This window comes from Pongo pygmaeus, chromosome 11, assembly GCF_028885625.2.
Source record: "Pongo pygmaeus isolate AG05252 chromosome 11, NHGRI_mPonPyg2-v2.0_pri, whole genome shotgun sequence".
NCBI lineage: Eukaryota > Metazoa > Chordata > Mammalia > Primates > Hominidae > Pongo > Pongo pygmaeus.
Genome location: NC_072384.2, coordinates 92,020,046 through 92,043,863, shown reverse-complemented (window position 1 = coordinate 92,043,863; position 23,818 = coordinate 92,020,046). Strand labels below are relative to the sequence as shown.

Genomic DNA, 23,818 nt, shown 5'->3' with positions numbered 1-23,818 from the left:
AAGTCTCCTTGTCATTAGGAAGACTGTGTTATTGGCAACCTGCCCACATTTAATGCATTTTGGATTGTGGAGGCTCATGAATATTTGAAGTGGGGCAATGGCCATGGATGATCCTTGGCACTAGATTTCATCATAGATATAAGTAAATTAGACATTAGGTCTTGCTGACTTTAGTACCTTTGGGTTGTGAGTTTGATAGGGAAAATTAAGACACCTCTGAGGAAAATACACAAAGTGGTTTTATTTAAAACCACTCCTGGTTGACAATTGAACAAAAAGATTGTGTTTAAAATGGAAACTGCAATCTTTGTATTGTTTTTCTACTAAGTAAAAAGATCAGACTTGGATATGGTATATTTAAAGAGGATGCTGATTAGTCACAAAATTTTAGCCATCTAAGAGTTCATTCCGTTTCTCCCTAGGGTGTTTCCCTTTTATTAATTTCCTTTGCTTTCTGGCCCCAGAAGTGTAACTGGTAACCAACGTTAGGTGTGGTTTCTAATATGAGTTTACTCATGGAGACAATGAAAAAAAAAAAAAAAACAGAAAAAAGATAATAGATCTGCTCTAGAAAATCCAAGGTTTTTGTTGAATGTATACATGGCTTTTTGAGAAAACATTTTAGTTTCAAGATTCCTGGAGTTGAGGTATGACCTCCCCCCATTTACCTCTTGTCTCCACCTTGAAGACAGTAGCTTTCACCTCTGAAAGCTGCAGTAGTGTTTTCTGTTTGTGCCAATGAGTGGGAACTGAAGAGTAGATACCTCTCATTCCTTTAATGATTCCATTTGCCCAAAAAATGTTTCGGGTGGGGGGTGCATATACAGCTCCTGACTTAGGGAAGCACATATCTTTCCACTCAGAATTTCAAGGGGAAAATGTTGATAGTTTTTAGCAAAGGTGTGTCCAAATCTAAAAGTTGGGGTTTGCTTTCATTAATTCTTTTCTGTATTTCTTCACCTATCTTCATCAAGAAAATAAACAGCTTATATTTTTCTAAATTTCACACGATGTCATAAAATTTAGAAGTAAAAGACTAGGAATTCTGACATGGTTTGTATGATGGTCTATACAGGGCATTAAACAATGCTCAGTGTCAACAAATGCCGTATTTGCAATCCCAACTTCTCTCTGCAGTAGCTGCTGGTAATCCAACCTGCAAACTGAAGTTAAAAGCTTCAAATGTTACTCAGGAAGACAAATGAATAACAGTGACACTTCTAATATGCAATAGTCAAATAATAACCACCACCAACAACAACTAACCACCCCTCCAGGAAAAGGAGAGTTATGAAAGTAAAAAATAAAAAAAATTGAAAAATAAAAATAAACAATAGTCTTTAAAACCTTGGGTCTTCTGTGATGCTAGCCTACCTTTTTTATTTTAAAAAAATGGGTTTTCACATAAGTTCTAGAGAATCTTTTAAATTTTTCTCGGTATCCATACCTCAACTGTACTAGCTATCACAGAGATTAATGAAACTTAATTAGGTTATGACAGCTACAAACCCAGATCTGGTGTAGAGTACCAAGAAATATGGGGATAAAGAATTCTGAACTTCAATGTGTTTTATTTGTTTTTACAATATTTATTAGGCCATGCAGTTTAAATCATGTAATTTCTATTTTATATCAAAATCATAAAATACTGCATGGCAACAGAACAAAGGAAACAAAACTCCTAAGTACAGATTGTATTTCTACCACTAACTTAACAGTTTTCATTACTTGTTTCTCTTTTTACTTGCTTTTTTTGTTTGTTTGTTTGAGATGGAGTCTCACCCTGTGGCCCAGGCTGGAGTGCAGTGGCACTATCTCGGCTCACTGCAAGCTCTGCCTCCTGGGTTCACACCATTCCCCTGCCTCAGCCTCCCGGGGAGCTGGGACTACAGGTGGCCACCACCACGCCCGGCTAATTTTTTGTATTTTTAGTAGAGATGGGGTTTCACCGCGTTAGCCAGGATGGTCTCAATCTCCTGACCTTGTGATCCTCCTGCCTCAGCCTCCCAAAGTGCTGGGATTACAGGCGTGAGCCACCACACCTGGCCTTTACTTGCTTTTTAAATCTTTGCTTGCTTTTTAAATCTTGTTGTAGGCCACACCCTGTTAATGGTAGGTTGCCTAACTTTTGGTGCTCACTCATTAAACTCACTCTCTATTTCTTCTTGAGTTTTCATGTCTCAGTTTCTAGCATATTCTGAGTCAGCGATTCCTGTCTCCACACTCAGGGAATACCTGCTCCATGTTCTGATGTCCCAGTGTAACATCCCAGTCTCAGAGATAATAACAGGAATCTCACTGTAGTTATCAAAGTGTGACAAACCTTTCCAAAGCATGTTGGACACCATCCTAAATATCTAGATTTATAGAGCCATTTAATCCTCACCACGGTCTTATGAATTTAATACACTAGTAATTCTCATGTTACAAAACAGAAAACGGAGGCACAGACAGGTTAATCAAACTTCCCAAAGCCAAACAGCAAGGGAGAGAGCCACGATTCGTGCCAGCCAGGCAGACTCCATGCTCTTAACTACCACTCAGGGTCTTCTCTTATAAATTATGTGTGTATATAAGTGTATATTGTGAGTATGCACACACACACACACACATAGACCAAATGTATCTATCTTATATATTCAGGATAGAATTTTACATGTTTTATTGGGAAAACAAAGACTTTAAGTGGCAGTTTTGGATGAAATTTACCACTAAAATACCTACATTGTGTATGATGCCCTTGAAGTTCTTTTTCACTTGGTATATAAAACGTATTTCTTTGTAGTTCCCTTCAAGACTGTGTAGTTTTCATTTGTTTGTTTTTCACAGAGGTATTGAATTATTCTTATCATGGTTATGCATGCGTCCAATCAGATGAGAATGTTACTAGACTTAAGGTTGCATACAAGAGACATACCTTCACCAAAACCTGAGGTTTTTTTAGCTGCTTCAATTCAATTTGCCTGTTTTGCAGTGGCAATGGCAATCCTGACTGTGAGCCAAAGCTTATTACAAATGTCTATTTCTGCTGTAAGAATAGAAATTCCTGGAGATGAGAAATAGAAAAAGAGGGAAGAGTCACCAAATTAAATAAAAATAAATATGACAATGGGTTTTAATCTCTATCTTAGTAGCAATGCCCTGCTGTATCTTTTAATTTAGCAATTAAAATATGATGTGAAGCCTCTTATGTTCCAATATAACATATATTTTTGATGGTTATATTAAAATGGGTTTTACATTTTTTCTAAATATAAATACACGCATTCCATCATAGTGATTAAAAAAAAATAGAAATACAAAAACTTTAGGAAAATGTCATCCCTCTCTAAGATAATCATTGTGAAATTTGGAGATACATTTTCCGTGTGTGTGTGTGTTTTATGAGAATCTAATAATATTTTACATATTAACAAAACCACTTATCTCGAAAATTTTTAGTTAATCTTGAGGGTGAGTTATTTGGTGATTGTTAGGAATGCCAAACCAATTTAAGAATAATGTATTTATACTGGAATGCAATTTCTGTGTCCCAAGCTCTGATTATTCTTTCTAAATTTTCAGCACTTCTAAAAAAATTCGTTTGAGGGTACTGTCCTAACATTTGTGATCTAAAAAATTATCAAAGCCTATATCCCCTCTAAGCCTGTATTAAACATTTTTCTTGTTTAACTCCAAGAGACTGGACAGTATGTGAACTGAAAACATTTCCACTGTCTATATCCAGAGTGTTCATAATAAATAGCTTTCTGAGGCATAAGCATTGTTAGATGAGAAACTGTCCTCCCAAAGGTGTATTAAATCGGGTAGAAACTGTTGCTGGTCTTCTGTGGTTTACTTCCAAATAGTAATATATTGTATGTGTTGACTCATCTAAACTACAAATCAGTGAACCATCCTCAGCAGCCAACATCAGTCTGTTCCAGACACATTTCCCTACAAACAGGGCATATAATATCTAATAAGTGATTGAACAAATTGTAAAATTATATGCAACACCCAATCAAAAAATCAATACTGCTGAAAGTCTAAATGTTTATTAGAGAAAAAAGCCAATAAATAATGAAAACAAATATCTGATTTTCTAGCCCCCCCTAATGTAAAGTAAAATTAATCAAGAGTGGGTCCATTCATCCTTTTATCACTAAGCTATGAATGGAACATAGGAAATCAGGACAATGCATTTGGGACAGATGATCTTCTGAAGATTGTTTACCACAGCTCTCTTTTATTTACTGCAGCCTTTCAAAGTCTTTGACACAGTAGTTCACTGTATTCTCTGAGCTCATCCTGAAATGAGCTTTCTACAATCAAAATTATATTATCTATGGTAATAAAAGTAATGGTAGGTTCTAACTAGCCATAAGGGCTTATAATAAGCAGATATTAGGAGATGTTTATCTGGGAGAAGTGCACAGAAGTTTGGAAAAAGGCAAAAATAAGAAATAAAATAAAATATTAGCTTCACATTAGCAAAAATTAGTGATGTATTTCTGTAACAAACATAGGCATCTGCAGGCCGGGCACAGTGGCTCCCGCCTGTAATCCGAGCACTTTGGGAAGCTGAGGCAGGCAGACTGCCTGAGCTCAGGAGTTCGTGACCACCCTGGGCAACACGGTGAAACCCTGTCTCTACTAAAATACAAAAAATTAGCTAGGCATGGCAGCATGTGCCTGTAGTCCCAGCTACTTGGGAGGCTGAAGCAGGAGAATTGCCTGAACCTGGGAGGCAGAGGTTGCAGTGAGCAAAGATCACGCCACTGCACTCCGGCCTGGGTGACAGAGCAAGACTCCATCTAAAAAAATAAAAATTAAATTTAAAGAAAAACAGGTAAAACAGGTATCTGCATAAATTTGGAACTTAGGACATTAAAATATAACATCAAATTATCAATAATGATGAAAAAGAAAAATGATATATTTGATTACAGTATGCAACTTAATTTTAATTGAATATTGTCTTCCCTAGAAAGTATGTTGATTTTTGGAAAAAGAAAATACAACAGAACTGCTTGCATTACAGCTACACTGGATGGTCAGACTTGGGGGGAAGAAAGAAAAGAAAAAGAAGCCCTGCATTGATCAATATATTGGTATATTAATCAGGGTTCTTCAGAGAAACAAAGGACTAGGAAGCAAAAATTTTTCTAGTGAATCACTAGACATAATAGTGGAAGGTGACAGTTCCATTTCCACCCCTTGATTTCTGGACCAGTGAATTTTGACTATGGGAGACAGAGCACCACATATTAAATGCTGATTCAGAGCACATACAGCCTTCTGGAGAACCTTGCCCCAGTCCTAGAAAGTATTGCCACCTAGCTGGTGTTACAACTGTGATTTCTTTCTTTTTTTTTCTTTTTTCTTTTTTTTTTTCTTTGAGATAGTGTCTCACTCTGTCACCCAGGCTGGAGTGCAGTGGCGTGATCTTGGCTCACTGCAAACTCTACTTCCTGGGTTCAAGCAATTCTCCTGTCTCAGCCTCCCAAGTATCTGGGACTACAGATGCATGCCAACACCCAGCTAATTTTTGTATTTTTAGTAGAGACAGGGTTTCACCATACTAGTCAGGTTGGTCTCGAACTCCTGACCTCAGGTGATCCACCCACCTCGGCCTCCCAAAGTGCTGGGATTACAACTGTGATTTCAAAAAACCATTCCACCACTCTATCAAGCCAGCAGCTATAGGATGGCAGGAAACATGGTAAGATCAGGGAATTCCATGAGCATATACACATTGCCTTGCTTCTTTGGCGGTGAAGTAAGTTCCTTAGTCAGAAGCAATGCTGTGTGGAATACCAAGATGGTGGATAAAGCATTCCGTAAGTCCATGGATGGTAGTTTTGGGAGAAGCACTGTGTGCAGGAAGAAAAATTTATATCCAGTGTAAATACATATTTCAGTAAGGACAAACTGCTGTCTCTTCCATGATGGAAGCAGTCCAATATAATCAACCTGCCACCCAGGAGCTGGCTGGCCACCATGAGGATTGGTGCCATATCAGGGACTCGGTGTTGGTTTCTGCTTCTAGCAGATTAAGAACTCAGTAGTGGCTGTAGCCAGGTTGGTCTTGGTGAGTAGGAGTCTATGTTGCTGGGCCTGTGCATAACCCCCCTTTTTTGCCACAATGGCCACTTTGTTCATGAGCTCATTGGGCAATGAACAAGGTTGGCTGGAGAAAGAAGCTGAGTGGTAGCTACAGAATAGGCCATTCTATCCACTTTATTGTTACAGTCTTCCTCTGCTGAGGTTACCCTTTTGTGAATATTTACATGGGACACAAATATCTTCATGGTTTTTTGCCCATTGAGAGAGATCTATCCACATACTTCTTCCCCGAATTTCCTTCTCACCAATATTCCAATCATGTTCCTTCCAAGTCCTTGACCATCTACCAAACCATTGGCCACAGTCCATGAATCAGTGTACAGTCACATGTCCTGCCTTTTCTCCTCAGCAAAGTGAACAATCAGGTGCACTGCTTGAAGTTCTGCCTACTGGAAGGATTTTTCTTCACCATCGTCCTTGAGGAATGTTTCAGAGAAGGTCTGTAGTGCTGCAGCTGCCCACTTTCAGGTGGTAGCTGTATATCATGCAGAATCTTCTGTAAATCAGGCCTGAGTCTTTTTGCCTCTATCAACTGATCACAAGGAGCTCCCCCATGAGGCCACAGAAGCAGGCAGGAGAGAGAAGGTCCTGTAATAGGAGTGGGTGCCATGACATTTAGGCCCCTTCTTTTCATGTAACTTACTTGTGCCAAGGGCCTGATTTGTCCTAATCTCATACAAAGCACTTCCATTTGATGATGGAGTGCTGTTGTGCATGCCCAACTTCATGGCTTTGCGGGTAAGACAACACTCAGTTCATGGTGGGAAGCTCAGGTCGAATAGTAACTTAGTAGTGCATAGTTAAGTATTAAGTCTCTACTAAGGCCAAGTAGCAAACTAAGAACTGTTTCTCAAAAGGAGAGTAGTTATACACAGAAAATATCAGGGCTTTGTTCCAAAATCCTAAGGATCCACACTGTGATTCACCAATAGGGGCCCATCAAAGGCTCCAGACAGCATCCCTATCTACCACTGACACTTCAAGCACCATTGGATCTACTGGATCATAAGGCCCAAGTGACACAGCAGCTTGCACAGCAGCCTAGACCTGTTGCAGAGTCTCTTCTTGTTCTGGGCCCCACTGAAAACTAGCAAAAAGCAGTTTACTCAGTAAATGAACTAGAGTAACACACTCAAATAAGGAGTATGTTGCCTCCAGAATCCAAAGAAGCCCACTAGGCATTGTTCCTCTTTTATGGTTGAAGGTGAGGCAAATGCATCAACTTATCCTTTACCTTAGAAGGGATATCTCACATGCTCCACATACTGATCCCTAGAAATTTCACTGAATTTTCTTGAAAATTCACTCTCCGACATGCAAATGTCTTACCAATAACTATAGAGTAGTTGCTACTTCTTGCTCACTACGTCCAATCAGCATCATGTCACGAGTGTAATAGACTAGTGTGATATCTTTTGGAAAGGAAAAGTGATAAAGATTCCTGCAAACTAAATTATGACATAGTGGTAGAGAATTAAAATACCCCTGATGCAGCACAGTGAAGCTATATTGCCGACCTTGCTAGCTAAAAGCAAACTGATTCTGGTTGTTCTTATTGTGAGGTATGGAGAAAAAGGCATTTGCTAGATCAATAGCTGCATACCAGGTACCAGGGGATGTGTTAACTTGCTCAAGCAATGAAACCACATCCAGTACAGCAGCTGCAATTGGAGTCATCACCTGGTTAAGCTTATAATAATCCACTGTCATTCTCCAAGATTCATCTGACTCCCACACAGGCAAGTTGAGTGAGAACATAATAAGTATCACCCCATCCCTGAGTCTTTCAAGTGCTTGATGGTGCAGTCTTTCCAGGAATGTAGTGTTTCTTTGTGTTTAATATTTTTCAAGGTAAAGGCAGTTTTAGCAGCTTCCACTTATCTTTTCCTACCATCGTAGCCTTCATTCCACATGTCATGGAACAAATGTGGGGTTTCTGCCAGCTGCTGAGAATGTCTACTCCAATTATACATTCCAGACCTGAGGAAAGAAACACAGTGTGGGTTCAGGGACCCACTGGATCCACTGTGAGATGGAACTGACTAAAGCTTCACTGATCATCTGACCTCCATAAGCCTGTACTCTGACTGTGGACCACAGTGATGTTTTGGGTCTTTTGTAATTAGTGTCAGTTCAGAGCCAGTGTCCATTAGTCCATGAAAGGTCTGATTCCCAATGCACAGTTATTCTGGCAAACAGCTGAAGGTCCTTTTGGGGAAGGCTGGGAGAAAGATTAACAGTATACATTTTTGGCACTGTACCAGGGCCCTTTCTCAAGGGGACCTGACCTCCCCTTTATGCAAAGAGTTCTGTATCCATAAACTGGCTCTAGTCTGAGACTTGATTAAGGGACCATGACTCTCTTTTTTTATGATGTAGGCTAGACTTTTATTTAAGGTTTCTGCTTATCAAATCAAGTAAGATTTAGTAGGCTTTCCATCTATTTTTTCACTGTTAGGAACACCATGATCCTAAAACACTAGCAAGGAACACTAGCCAATACCATAGGTCTCCATGAATCTAGCTATTCTGATTGCTGCTTTTGACCTTGCTTTTGGCAGTCGAGTACTGCCACTTGGCCCCTGCTGCCCTGAGACCCAATTACTCCAATTGCATTTAGATTTCCCAAGTTAGTAACTGCTATTCCCATTTAAGTTCTGGCCTGCAGAGAAGAGTGGTCCTAGAGCTCTTCAAGAATGTTGTGGCTCTCCTCACAATCTGTTTCTAACAATATGGGTAGAAGGTACATCTTCTGGACCCTTCCGGTGTGTGTGAGTAGGTCTTAAATGACAAATTGACTCTAGCATTCCAGTCTCTCTAAGCCTTTGAACCTCTTTCTCTGTGTTAAACTGAGGCATGCCTAGCATTTCTAATTCGCTCACTGTGGACCACCTTTTGGTCCATGTTTCAGTCAACCAAGCAACCAAACTGCCAGAGCTCTTTCAAATTCCCCAAGTTGCAATATTAAATGCAGTATTAAATATCTGCCGAGTGAGCTCATATGAATAAATTCAGCCTGATTCATAACTTCATATTCTTTTCACCATTATCCCACACCCTAGTGTCCATTCCTACACATGTTTTTGGGATTTTTGTATAAGTTAGGAACTTAGGTAGTTCTTTTGGAGTGTAGCACACCTCTTCACGGATTTCACTTCCTATCTCACTTTTAGGTGCCCACTGGAACTTGAGTTCAATACAGGCATACCTCATTTTAGTGTGCTTTGCTTTACTGCACTTCAAAGATATTGTGTTTTTCACAAATTAAAAGTGTATGACAACACCACGTGAAGCAAGCCTACCAGCACATTTTTTCCAACAGCATGTACTCACTTCATGTCTCTGTGTCATATTTTAGCAATTCTCACAATATTTCAAACTTTCTCAAACGTTTCTGTTATGATGATCTGTGATCAGTGATTTTTTTTTTTTTTTTGAGACAGAGTCTCACTCTGTTGCCCAGGCTGGAGTTCAATGGCGCGATCTCGGCTCACAGCAACCTCCGCCTCCTGAGTTTAAGTGATTATCCTGCCTCAGCCTCCCAAGTAGCTGGGATTACAGGTGCCTGCCACTACGCCCAGTTAATTTTTGTATTTTTAGTAGAGACAGGGTTTTACCATGTTGGTCACGCTTGTCTTGAAGTCCTGACCTCAGGTGATCCACCTCCCCTGGCCTCCCAAAGTGCTGGGATTACAGGCGTGAGCCACCGCACCCGGCCAATCAGTGATCTTTAATGTTACTACTGTAATTGTTTTGGGGCACCCAAACCAAACCCATATAAAACAGTAAACTTAACTGATAAAATGTTATATGTTTTACTGACCTGCTGATCCCCCATCTCTCTCCTTTTCTACGGCTTCCCTAGCATGAAAAGTATTCCACTGTATGAATATACCATATTTGGGTTATTTGTTCATCAGTTGAGGAACATTTGGGTTGTTTCTACTTTTTGACTACTATGAATAATGCTGTTATGAACATTTATGTACGAGATTGCGTGGGAATGTATGTTTTCAGGTCTCGGGTATATACATAGGAGTGGAATTGCTAGGTCATATGGTAACTTTATGGTTAACTTTTTGAGGAAGGGCCAGACTATTTTCCAAAGTACCTGCAACACTTATATTCCATCAGCAGCGTATGAGTGTCCACACTTCTTCACATCCTTGCCAATGATTGTAATTATCTGTCTTTTTGATTATTACTACCCTAGTGGGTATGAAGTGGTATCTGATTGTGGTTTTGATTCACATTTCACAGGTGGCTAATGGTGTTGGTCTCTTTTTATTTGTATATTGAACATTTGTTTATCTTTTTAGAAGAAATATCAATTCAAATCATTTGCCTATTCTTAAATTGAGCTATTTGTCTATTTGTTATTGAGCTGTAAGAGTTTTAAAAATATATATATTCTAAATATAAGTTCCCTGGCAGATATATGGTTTGCAAGTAGTTTCTCTATTTTGTGGAATTGCCTTTCACTCTCTTGACCGTATCCTTTGAAACACACAGTTTTTAATTTTGACGAACTCCAATTTATTTTGTTGTTGCTTGTGCTTATTGTTATATCTAAGAAGGTTTTGCTCAACCCAAGAGAGCAAATATTTATTCCAATATTTTCTTCTAGGGGATTTATAGTTTTAGCTCTATATTTAGGTCTGTGATCCATTTTGTGGTATTTTTTGCGGATGGAGTGAGGAAGGGGTCCAAATTCATTTGTTACATGTAGATATCCAGTTGTTTCTACACCATTTGTTGAAAAGACTAGTCTTTCATCATCAAATTTTTTGGACACCCTTATTGAAATCAATTGACCCTGTATACAAAGATTTATTTCTCTAGTCTCATTCTATTCTGGTGATCTATGTATCTATTCTTATGCTACAACTGGACTTCATTTTCTCATAGGTAAAATTCAGGAAATGAGGATGTTGCTCTATAAGGTTTCTATGGTTCCTTTGGGCTCTAACATCATCTATCATAGCAGAATAACTACTGTGAGCTCTAAAGAACTACCCCCAAAGCGTTCCCAGTGGTCCTAGTGGCATTTTTTTCTCTTTCTTTTTGGCATAAAATTTCCAGAGTCACTTTTAAATTTGAGAAGATAATCTATTGTGTCCAGAAGGCAACACTTCCCGCTTTATATTTTAATCCTTATACATTAACAGAAACAAGTTTTTCATATTAGCTAGTCACCTCTTTAGAAAGCACAGAAAATAGGAAGCTCTTCAAAGGATTTGAAGCAGCTATGGCAAAAGGTAAACATATAATGAAGCTACTTAAATAAGAGTGAAAATTCAAGAGTTGAATAAAAAGACAATGTTGAGGAGAAGGAAGAATGTAAAAGGTAGGACAGAAATAACAGATTTAAAGGAAAACCAAGGCTAAGCGAAGCTGCTACTATTAATCAAAAGCCTTATCTCTGAGTGCTCTGAATTCAAGGTGAGAAAGAAAAGGAATAACTCTTATGGTGTAATTAGAAAAGACAACTAGTTCATCAAGAAACACTTTTACCAGTTCTGAATTCTACAAAAATGTATACTGTGTACATTTAATATGATTTTGAATAAAATAAATGACACTATCTTTGATTACTAGCTTATAAATTACATAAAATTATTTATATTGGAACTTAATATAATTTATTACTGATAAAGTTGTAAAATTGTAGGTGATTCTTTGTTAAAACTTGAATGCTGATATCCAGGCATATCATTGTTTTAGTTATATGACCCAGTACAGGAGTAAAACATGAGGAATACATGGCCACTATATTCCTTAGTCTCCTTTCAATTATCAATAATCTCAGCCAGAGATTAGGAAGCATCTCTAAAATATCTAATATGAATCTTTAAAATTATAATTCTCATTCACAGACAGCAAAACTAAGTAGTTATTGTGCAATAAATCACTTGTTCATATGGCAGAATAAGGATGAATGCCTGGTGTCCTGAGATGGTCCTAGGATAGTGTTTCCTGAACCATTCTCCGATTTATTCAAAACTACTTTATGAACAGCTGGGAAATTAGATGACTTGGTTTGTGGCAATGAAGTACCATTTCCCAACATAGTTTATTTTTCTGTAAATATTTTATTTTACTACTAAGAATAAAAGAAATTGCTGTTATATAAGTGGCGCAGATTGGAAAACATTGGTCTGATCAAAGTTTTATGATAAATATCCTTGCTTTAATAATCATTAATTGATTAAAAACACAAATGAGAAGCAAAGAGAAAAATGTACAAAGCAATAGCAACATATCCAATTTTGGGCCTAGTAATTATAATTATGGGTTTAGAACATCCAATCTGTCTTTGAGATAAATTTACTTATAAGACTTCCCACTACCAACTCTGTTCTTTCTTTTTTTATTCATAGAATTGATAAATAACCAATAACTTTCTAGTTACATTTGCCTTTTTTTCCTATAAATCCTCATAATAGGACTTGTAGTCCTTCATTAGTATAATCAGGCTGCTGAAAACTTTAACCCAGTTATTCGTCTATTGCCTGTCTTTTCCTCAATTTTTGTTTGCCCTAAACCAAGACACCATTTCAAATTAAAGTCTTCTACTATAATGTTAAGTTAGATGGGGGGAAATATCTTTGCATTAAGGACCAAAAACCACATGGCAATAAAGTAGAGTGCATGAGGGTCATAGGCTTGCATTTTTTTTAATGTAATTTAGTTAAATTCTATTTTTGCTGCCTATAACATTGGCTAGAAGGGTCGGTATAGAACAGTGTGGATATTAGAAACTGTAGCTTGCAAAGTTACTTGTCAGGATGACTTTCTTTTTAAAAGGAAAACAACAATACAATGGGTACAACAAGTATCTTAAGTATAGAAAGAGGAGGCTGGGCAGGGTGTCTCACGAGTCTGTAATCCCAGTACCTTGGGAGGCCGAGGCAGGTAGATTGCTCAGTCCAGGAGTTCTAGACCAGCCTGGGCTACATGATGAAACCCTGTATCTACAAAAAAACCTAGCCAGGCATGGTGGTGTGCACTTGTAGTCCCAGCTACTCTGGAAGCTGAGGTGGGAGGATCACTTGAGCTGGGGAAGGCAGAGGCTGCAGTGAGCCAAGAACAGAGTGAGACCCCACCTCAAAAAAATAAATAAAAAAAGAAAGAAAAGAGCAGTGTCAGTAGGAGTTGGGATGGTTAGGTTTGAAAGGTTTAAAATATAATTTTAAAATAACAACTAAGTATTATTGTTGTAGTGCTTACTTTGTGAACTACACTCTTCTAAGGACTTTGCATTCCTTAACTCATTGAACCTTCAAAAGAGCAGTACAAGTTATGTACTATTAGTATTCCAGTTTTAAAGATGATGAACTTGAGGTACAAAGGTGTTAAATAACTTGTCTAAGTTTACTTAGCTCTTAAAGGTCAAAGCCAAAATTTGAACCCAGAGGTCATGCTCTTACCTGTTCTGTCAACATTCTTTCCAAATGTGTTCCAGAAAACCTGGGGCATAGTGAAGAACTTGTAAGACTCAAAGGACTTTTACATGTGTAAATAAGGGAAAGAAGTTTCTTGAAGAAACAGAAAGAAATGTATTAATGAACATATATGAAGTCATGTGCACCATCTTATTTAATCTTTCACAACAGAATGGTAAGTTAATCGTGACTTTCCTCCATCTGTACAAAGAAGGAAAGCAAGGTTCAGAGAGGTGGGTAACATGCCGAATATACGTTGTTAGGTTGAGGTGCATCTTGAGTTCAATCTCAAACTTAATTCCAAGGTCCATGTCCTTTTCACTGCATAAAGCTATAGGATAGAAGTCAAGGCAGAATTAAGACAGAAAAACTGTCCTTTCAAAAGAGAGAACAGTTTATGGTTGAGAACGTGTATAGTACTTAAAGAGTTAGAAAAGTGCATGTAGCCAAATGATGGAAGATTTTGTTGTTATGTATGATAGAGTAAGCAATATCAAATGCTGTAACAGATAAGTGCCAAATTCTCAAAGGTCTCTCTCTCTCTCTCTCTTTCTTTCTATGTCTCTCTCTCTCTTTCTCTCTCTCTCTCTCTCTCTCACACACACACACACACACACACACACACACACACACGTTACTCTCATCATAGGTCAGAGAAGATGGTGCCAATCAGGCAGCCTAACACAAGGTCCTGCAGGGGCCAAGGGTCTTTCCATATCATGGACCTGCCTTTCCTTAAATCATTGAGGTTCTATTCATTAATTTAATAGAAAGAAAAAAAACTTAAGTGAGAGGTTTTTTTTTCTGTTTTCTGTTTTTCTTTCTTTCTTTTTTATTTATTTATTTATTTATTTGGCTAGTCGTAGAAATGCTTGCTACACTTCTAGCAATATCCCACTGGCCAGAACATTTGCTATATAATAAAAGTGGCATTAAAGAGAAAGAACCCAGTAATGAGGCTTGGTAATGGTCCCCAAAAGAGAGATTAGAGTCAGGAAAGCTTTACAGTATGAGGAGATATTTATTTAGTACATATGATAGGTCATGCTCTGTCTGAGCCCTGGGAATACAGCATATAACACAGATAAGGTCCTTGCCTTTAAACAGCTTACATCCTGAGAAGGGGAGAGATGGAATAGACAATAAAGAAATGAACAAACAAGCAAGCAGACAACATCCTTTCAGATAACAAGTGTTTTAAAAAGAAAACAGAGTTCTGAAAAACAGGATCCTGGGAGAAAGGGATGCTACTTAAGATTGGATATTTAAGGAGTACCTCTCTGAGGATTGCCATTTTAGACAAATAGCAAGAGCCAGCTATGCAAAGATCTGTTGAAACAGTATTCTGAGCAAAGAAAACCCCTGGTCCAAAGGCACAAGACTGGGGATTAGCCTGGTGTGCTGAAGGAACTGACAGAGGTCAGTGTGTCAAGAGCCCCTAAAATAAGAAAGAAGGTCAAAGTTGAAAAGGGGTTTGATCATGAAGGTGCTAGTAGGCCTTCATGAGGAGGCTCAATTTTATTCTAAGTATACTGAGAATCCTCCAGATGTTTTATTCTGGAGATGTTTATTCCAGATATTTATTCAGGAGTTATATGATTCAATCATCACTCTCACTTCCTCCTGAAGCCTTACAAGACCATTCTAGAATATCATCATCGTCCCCTTCTCTTTCCATATCATGGGCCTGCCTTTCCTTAAATCACTGAGGTTCTATTCATCAGTTAAATAGAAACAAAAAGAAAAACATATCTTACATGAGAGTTTTATTGGCTAGTCTTTGAAGTGCATTCTGCTCTTCCAGCAGAATATCCAGTTGGCCAGATATCCCATAGCAATTTCCCTTGCTTCAATCACATTGGTACTTAGTTACCTAGAAGTATGGATATGTGATCTCCTTAACTGGAATGTAACCTCTTGAAGAGCAGACTTATATTTAATTTGTGGCTTCCTCAGTAACAAACACAGTTCCAAGAAAACACTTAGGTCTTGAGTAAGTACATGAATAAATGAATGATGAATAAATAAATAAGGAATGAAAAATAGTTGAAGGAATAGAGAGCAGTATCCTCTTGTATTTGGAGTCTACAACGTGCTTTCACTTTTACTGTGTCATTTGATCCACATGAGCACATCGAGTTCATGGGGGAGAGTTTGGTAACTGCACAATTATGAGAAGCAAGAGATTAGAAATCAAACAGAAATGAAGATGTTAAGGCTGAGCACTGAGAAGAATAATGGAACTACTTTGGAAATAGAGGATCAGGAGGTAAAGTCAATTTGGAGTAGGGGAGGGAGGTGGTGAGAGAAAGTTATGTTCTGATTCAGCTGATAAAAGGCAGAACCAAGTAGAATGCCCAGTAGGCAAGTAATTAAAGGTTAAGTTCTGTGATGCAGACAGAAAGAGCTGCAGGAGTTCAGATAAATCTAATAAAGAAAATGGATTTGGGACTGAGGAATGAGAATAGACACTGAAGTAGCAAAAAGTTAGACTGCTGGGTATAATGACAGAAACTATTTACTGAAAATAACGGGATATTGGGAAAAAGGACAAACTAAGTAATGGGAAATAGAAAGATAGCAGGATATATTAATTGAGATAAGACATCAGAAGTAAACCATAGAAGAAAAAACTGAGGAGCTGCCGTCTTCCATTTGTTTAATTAAAAAATGAAATTACTGCCTTACTCACAGTGCTACTCACTGAATATTTCCAATTTCCTACCTCCAAAGCAGTGGACATAGGACTGTGTTATGGGATGCTGCTTCCTGGCTACTTTGCAGTTCAGGACACTGATGTGTCTGGTTCTAGACTGTGACCTGTGGCTGAATGTTTGATTGCCAATACAAAACTCTGCAAACTTTCCTCTTTCTGACATCATAATTAGTAGTGTTCAAGTAGGTGACTGCTTTGTCATCCAGGGTCCCTGGGTGATATAGAGCATAAACAAAACAAACAAAAAAAAGATCTTTGTCATTTTAAGCCACTGAGATATCGAGGGTGTTTGTTACTGCAACATAACATTATACCCTGACTGATGCTCTCAACATCAGTGCCCAGTAAGAAAGGATGAATGTGGAGTGAAATTGAATCCTGTGACAGGAAACAGTGGGGAAACTAATGATCATTAAAAAAGGAAGAGACATCAAGTTGGCAAATGATACTGACCAATCTTCTAACACACTTATCCCTGAAGGCCTTGCGGGAGGATAGAACTAGAAACTTCACAGCAGGTGTGTTTACCTACCCATCCATGCCCCCTCCAGTGAAAAGCAGGATAGGGCAACTCCTTCAGGATGATGGAAAACCCCTCAGACTGGCTGGCTGTGTCACTGTCCTTGACTTCTCCTCACAACTAGCATGACAGGTTGATGTGGCTGAGCATCAGAAAATCAGGAGAACAGTTAGTGGTGCTTCCAGGTCTCCAGAGCCACAACGCCTATGACAAAGGAGAAAATGAGCCAGAGACAATCATAACCAAAATTATAAAGTAGGACAACAGTTTATAAACAGGAGAGAGCAAAATGCTTGATTGGGTTCTGACAAGAAGAATATATTTAGAAAGATAAAACCAAGCTTACAAGAACAAAGCAGAAATTGATAGGACCTACCAATGTAGAGATTAGTAAAAGGAAAAGAAGACAAAAAAGGTAAATCCATTTTTGTTCCTACAATGTGCAACATATTCGTGATTTTTTTCCCCATGGAGGAGTGATGGGAGAGTGGAAGGGAAGGGAATGAATATATTTTTCAGCTCAATCTTTGACTACTTGTCATAACCTAACTTTAAATTTTAGGAATTATACTTAACACTATATTTGAGATTGTTATTTTAACTGGAATTCTAAGGTTTGTGAACTGTAAATGAAAAACATACTCATTAAATTTTATTTTTTCTTGATACTCAAAATCATGTTTATAAAAAAAGGATTTTTTTTTTTTTTTTTTTTTGAGACGGAGTCTCGCTCTGTCACCCAGGCTGGAGTGCAGTGTCACGATCTCAGCTCACTGCAAGCTCCACCTCCCGGGTTCACGCCATTCTCCTGCCTCAGCCTCCTGAGTAGCTGGGACTACAGGCGCCTGCCACCACACCCAGATGATTTTTTGTATTTTTAGTAGAGACAGGGTTTCACCGTGTTAGCCAGGATGGTCTCAATCTCCTGACCTCGTGATCCGCCCGCCTCGGCCTCCCAGAGTGCTGGGATTACGGGCGTGAGCCACCACGCCTGGCCAAAAAAAGGATTTTTTAAAGGAGAAAGAGGTGCAAACCTCTTTAGTTAGTAAAAACTAACTAGAGAATTCTCACTAACAAAAGGCCCTGTTACCAGGATAGATGGTCAATTTGTGACTGAGTTGTAGCCAAATCATAGGTGTGGGATAATCACACTATATCAAAATTTAAATGTAAAAATCTGCCTATCTTTATTCATTGACCATGAACCAAGAGCTCCAGTCCTGCTGGTCATATTTAATAGGGAAAAAATATGTTTGGATGGATTGATGGATGGAGGGCCGAACAGATGGATGTATGGAGAGATTTATCTAATGAGGCAGCTTGGTATTTTGAGAGAGCACAGGTTTTGTGTAAAAAAAAAAAAAATCCAAACTGGTTTTTTTGTGCTAAAAGCAGTCTAATTAAGAGCTGAGCTGCTAAAATCAGTTTGCTTGGCTTAAATTTTGGTGTGTCCACTTACTGCTGTGTGGCCTTATGCAAATTTCTTAACCTTCCTGAGTTACCAGGACCTTCCTGAGTCACCATTCATATAAAGAGAATTTGAACATCTATTATATGAAGTTATTAGGAATATACATAATAACTATCATTAATCTCAGTTTTCTTTGAATTGCTTAAAGAAGTTTATCTCAAAAGTATCTTTGCCTATGTCTTAAACATTTATTATTTATACTGATTTGGAGGAACGTATTTGTTCTGTCATTATTGATTACCTGTATGATAGTATCTTAGCTCATCACAGAAATTCTTTATCTGACTCCAAAGCAGACATTTAAATAGGCCATGCATGTTAGCACTTATTCTACTGGGGGCATGAGGTGAGTGGGTATTAACACAATCAAACCAATTGTTTGGGTTTGTAAAAACAAAATTAGTGCTTTAATCTATTTTTATATTTTGAATACTAGTGTAATAAAGAGCTTAAACCAAGAAAAACCATACCATCCTGAATCTTAGGAAAGTTACTTTGTTGTTGTTAGAGAAAAAAAGAACAGGTTTATTTATAATATAAAATAAACAACAATTGTTCACAAAGACGACTTTGTTTGCTACTCAAAAGGACCCTGTGAGTGTTCCTATCCTGATTTTGCTAATGAGGAAACAGGGAGAAACTGTTAGGAGGTACATTCCTTACACCATGTCCTATGGCTGATAAGTGAAGGGGGCCAAGATCTGAACATAGGCATTCTGGCTCCAGAGCCCAGGCTTCTCACTACCTCACTAAATTGCCTCTCAAATAATCATACTGTGTTAAATGGGCTGGATGGGACCTTGGAGACCATATAATCCTGTCTCTTTGTATTACCGCTTGTAAATGTAAAGCAGAGAGAAGTTAAACGATCTGCCCAAGGTTATACACTTCTGTCTCTTTCCCAACATATAACATACTCTCGTTGAAACTCATTTCTAGGATTTATACAAACTAATGGCAAAGTCATGACATTTTTTAATTGAATGCCCAATAAAAGAATCATTTTCATCTTGTTTTTCCATCTCATGTCCATGCGTAAAATGTTAAAAACGTGTTGCAAAGCCAAAAGGGTCCTTATGTTCATTAATAGCCTGCTTTTTTATAGAAGGAGGAAAACCATCCCTAGGCTGAGTCTGTTTTAAATGAAATAAGTGTGTAGTCATTTTCTTGGTGAAGAGAATCTCTGAGGCATTAAGGGAAAAGATGGCACATCTGACCTTCTAAGTCCTGTAACTTCAACTTAGACAATATATGACTTCAAGAAAAGTATCATCTTTCCTATACTTGCTAGTCTTATATATCTTATGAGATCCTTCAGATCACTTCACTTTGGTTTCAGGTAGAAAACCAATGGGGCTAAAAGTGCTTTGTGTTTCCAACAGACCAATTAATTTTATTTTTAACTGTTAAAGTATTTGTTGCTGTTCAATCAATCTTTTACTCTTGCTTTATTCAGACATTAGAGAGGATGTTTATAAGTAAGTATATTATCTGAATGAGCTTCTGATTTCAAAGTCAGGAATTATTTTCCTTGAATGTTTAAGTGGTCATCTCTATCTTTTACAAAGCCAGAAAGCAAGAAAGGCTGTGGGTCATCTTCCTTGAAAAACTACATACCACAGCTGAACACAATTTAAAATTGCAGCCATTAGATTAAAATCTCTCTCAAGGGTTCTACACAAGAGCTCATTCTGGTGTTTTATATAAAGGCCCAGCTCCCTGACTTTTTGACCTTAGTTGAGTTACCTAATCTCTCTGAACCGCAGCCTCTCTACCTGTAAAGTGGGAGAGACAACAGTACTTACCCACAGGATTTTTATAAGAGTTAAATCCTAAAATGTATATAAAATTTTTAAGACATGACTTGATGCTTAATAAATCTCAGATGTTATCTGGTGAATTCAGCATTCAATTACAATGCATTTATCTAGTTCTGAGGCTTCCATTTTTATCTTTAGGCATATTATGGACAAATATTTTTGCCGCTCTGATTCTCACGCTCCAAGTATTCATTCATTTATATAACACATATTCACTGACTGTCTGCTAAGTGTCAGGCATCGTCCCAGGCACTGGAGCTACAAAGTGAGCAAAACAGATAAAAAGTTCCATTATTGAGCTTACCTTCTATTAGGAAAACATGATAAATAAGTAAGCATACACGTAGTTTAATATAAATAAATGCTCAGGTAAAAAAATAGTGTAGAAGTGACACAGGACTTATTAGGATATATTGGACAAGAGTGTCAAGGAAGTGGGTCATGAATATTGCAATTTCAGATAGGATGACCAAGGAAGGCTTCCCTAAGGAGGCAATATTTTAGTAAAAATGTGAAGGAAATGAGGAAACAAACCCTATGACTATCAGATCATTTCTGTCCCAGATCACAGCAAACATTTATGTAAGCACCAACCACATGCACTCTATTTTAGGTATCTCTTTCTTGGCTCTGTATGTCCCAATTTAACCCATCATCTCCCCACCCCGCCCAACCTGCGGTATTTCTGTTCTATTCTTCTAATCATGCAGGCGAACAATTAACCACGCCATTGCTGATGCTTGCCTTCCATTCCCCTGCCCGTGCATGTCAATGTCCATCTACTCAGCTGCTAAGTCCTAAAAATTTATCTCCACAGTTCTTTCACATTTACTGTATTCTTTTTGTTTCTGTTGACACCAGTGTAGTTCAGACCCATAGTACCTTTAACTTGACTATCTTAATAATCACCTTGCTGATGCCTCAAAGGCCAGCCCACAGTGATCAGTTCACTCTTTGTAGACATCCACGGGCTTGTCAGTTCACAATTTCAGAATCTTCAGCAATTCCCTGAATCAAAATAACTCGACAATAAAAGAGGTTGGGCAACTCTGTGGCTTGTCAACAACATGCGGGCTCTGGGTCAGCTCACAGATTCCTTTGGCCTTCTCATCATTGAAACAGGAAGGCTACAGCAAGCACAAGCAGCACAGTAACCAAAGGCAGAAAAGAGTAAGCCTCTGTACCAATGAAAGCTTACACTTTGCTATCACCACCCAACCACAGCTGATTTCTTTTCATCACCATGGTTGTGTCACATATGTGTGCTTATAGCAATCATGGGAAAGGGAACACCAGTCAACATGCTTTCCCTCAACTCATGACCTTCTAATATCTGAACAGATTCAAGGATTCTTTAGCAAGGAAGAAAGGGAGCAGAAATGGCTTTTGGATGGGAAGCAAATAATGTCTGCCAAATCCTCTACTGAATAAACTATTGAGTATGATATGCAAGCCTTCTGAGAATAACCTTATTTTTCCTTCTTCAACATCGTTTAGTCAATATGTGCTCTGGACTCTTTCATCTCCATGCCCTAGATCGGTTTATCTCAATGTGTGGTCCAGGGACTAAGATATTATTTGCCTTTTTTATTCTCATTCTTACACAAATGCACAGTGGAGTTTTCCAGAGGCTACTTGATATGTGTTCTTCAACAGATTCAATGAAGAAGCAGGTATAGAATCCAGCTTTGTTGTATTAAGCCAAGGATTAAAGGGGTTTTCAAAAATGTACACACTGCCATTCTTCTCACTGAATTTATTTTTAGAAAGCATATTCATTTTTTAAAAAATGTTATCTATATCAACATGCAATGAGTATGTTATTGTTTCTAAATCCATCGATAAATACTAATTTTAAATGCTTCAATTGCATTTTCTAATATGATAAATACCAATATGTATAGAATGCATAAATAAAAGCTCTTTGGGGTCTTCCAATAATTTTTAAGATTATGATGGGGTTCTGTGAGAAAGTGGTTTGGGAAATGTTGTCCTGGCCTAGATTACATAGCAGTTTCTACCTCTGATGCCACTTCCTCCATCACGAAATGCTCATCCTAAAAGATTTAGGTCAGAGGACTCTTCCTCAGTCCTTGGGAGGAAGCTCTCATTCCACTGAATCTCAATGTATTCCTTTTCTATTGCTGCATTACAAATCATCCTACAGTTTAACAGCTTAAAACAACAATGTTTATACCTCAGAGTTTATGTGGGTTGGGAATCTGGGTGTGGCTTACTGTATGCTTCTGACTTAGGGTTCCTCCTACAACTGCAATCAAGATGTCAGCCAGGGCTGCAGTTCTCTCAAGGCTCAGCAGGGGGAAGATCCACTTGCAAGCTCACTCATGCGTCTGCTGGCAATACTCAGGCTCTTGGTAGTTGTTGGCCAAGGTGTCTTGACAAAATGGCTTAAATTCCCTCCCTTCCCCCAACCCCTAAGAAAGAGATGGTAGGTAGAGAATGAAGGTGGGGGGAGGGGGAGAAGAGGTGGACGCCAGAGTATTATTTTTATAATCTAGTCTTGGAAGCAACATAGCATCACTGTGGCCTGTTATTTGTGGGGCCCAATGCAAAAGAAATACATGAAGTCCCTAGTTCAAAAAGCAGGAAGAAGTTCCCTTAAAGGGTTTTTTCTTTCTTCTGTTGGTGTCTTTTTCTTGACTTCGTATGGTGATTTTTACTTGCTTTGTCATTCTGAGTAGAGAAAGGTTAAAATTTTAAATAATTAGCATAATTTTACCATTCTTTTTCTATTGTACTATGCCAGGTTTAGATGCAAATATAAGAGCATCCAATTTTTATATAGAATCACCAAAATTACACAATTTGTATCTCATAGCTTATACATTCATGTGTATTTCATTCTTATAAGAATAGTGGAAACTTACACAAAACAAATTTAACTGTTTTTATTGCACATCATGATGCTCACACATTCTACCAACTCTGCCTACCTTTGCTTGCTGATAAGAAATCACTGAAAGGAAAAGAAAATAGTCTGCCCTGTCTTTTTCCACCAGTGTCATAATTTTCAGTATAAATGGTTGGCTAATCCAGGGAAGTCACACACACACACACAACAGTATGATAGCATTCCTTGGTCATTCGTATTTCTCAGGACATTATTGCCATTTTCTCTGTGATAAACAAGCTCTGGTTTGAAAAGAAGAGGCATCTTGTTGGGGCAATCTGCATCCTCCTTACTTACTCATAGAAGTAATGCACTTGTATTAGTCTGTTTTCACACTGCTGATAAAGACATACCCAAGACTGGGCAATTTACAAAAGAAAGAGGTTTAATGGACTCACAGTCCCACATGGCTGGAGAAGCCTCACAATCATGGCAGAAGGCAAGGAGGAGCAAGTCACATCTTACATGCATGGTAGCAGGCAAAAAGAGAGCTTGTGCAGGGAAACTTCCATTTTTAAAACCATCAGATCTCATGAGACTCATTCACTATCACAAGAACAGTGCAAGAAAGACCCACCCCCATAATTCAATCACCTCCCACTAGGTTCCTCCCACATGGGAATTATGGGAGTTACAATTCAAGAATGAGATTTGGGTGGGGACACAGCCAAACCATAACAGCACTTACCTTGTACTTGCTTTGAGTCTCACTGAGTTCCCATGACTCATGGGGTCACCAGAATCTTGCACTCATGAGGCACTGAGAACCATCTGTGTGAACAAGGTGGCAAGGGAAGGAGGCAGACACACATATTGAACACAGCTCA

At 38.3% G+C, this 23,818-nt stretch overlaps 1 protein-coding gene and 1 long non-coding RNA gene across 2 annotated transcripts in view; one reads left to right on the top strand and one right to left on the bottom strand.

Moving 5' to 3' along the window:
• Nucleotides 1-23,818, top strand: part of TMEFF2 (transmembrane protein with EGF like and two follistatin like domains 2) — a 252,702-nt gene that overhangs the window by 144,769 nt on the left and 84,115 nt on the right. The gene's annotated exons all lie outside the window — the stretch shown is intronic.
• Nucleotides 669-19,151, bottom strand: LOC134737706 (uncharacterized). Its single transcript, XR_010122867.1, has 5 exons — nucleotides 19,036-19,151; nucleotides 16,279-16,993; nucleotides 7,789-8,088; nucleotides 2,918-3,046; nucleotides 669-1,163 (listed from the first exon to the last, which is right to left on the bottom strand). It is a non-coding gene; the product is annotated as an uncharacterized LOC134737706 (long non-coding RNA).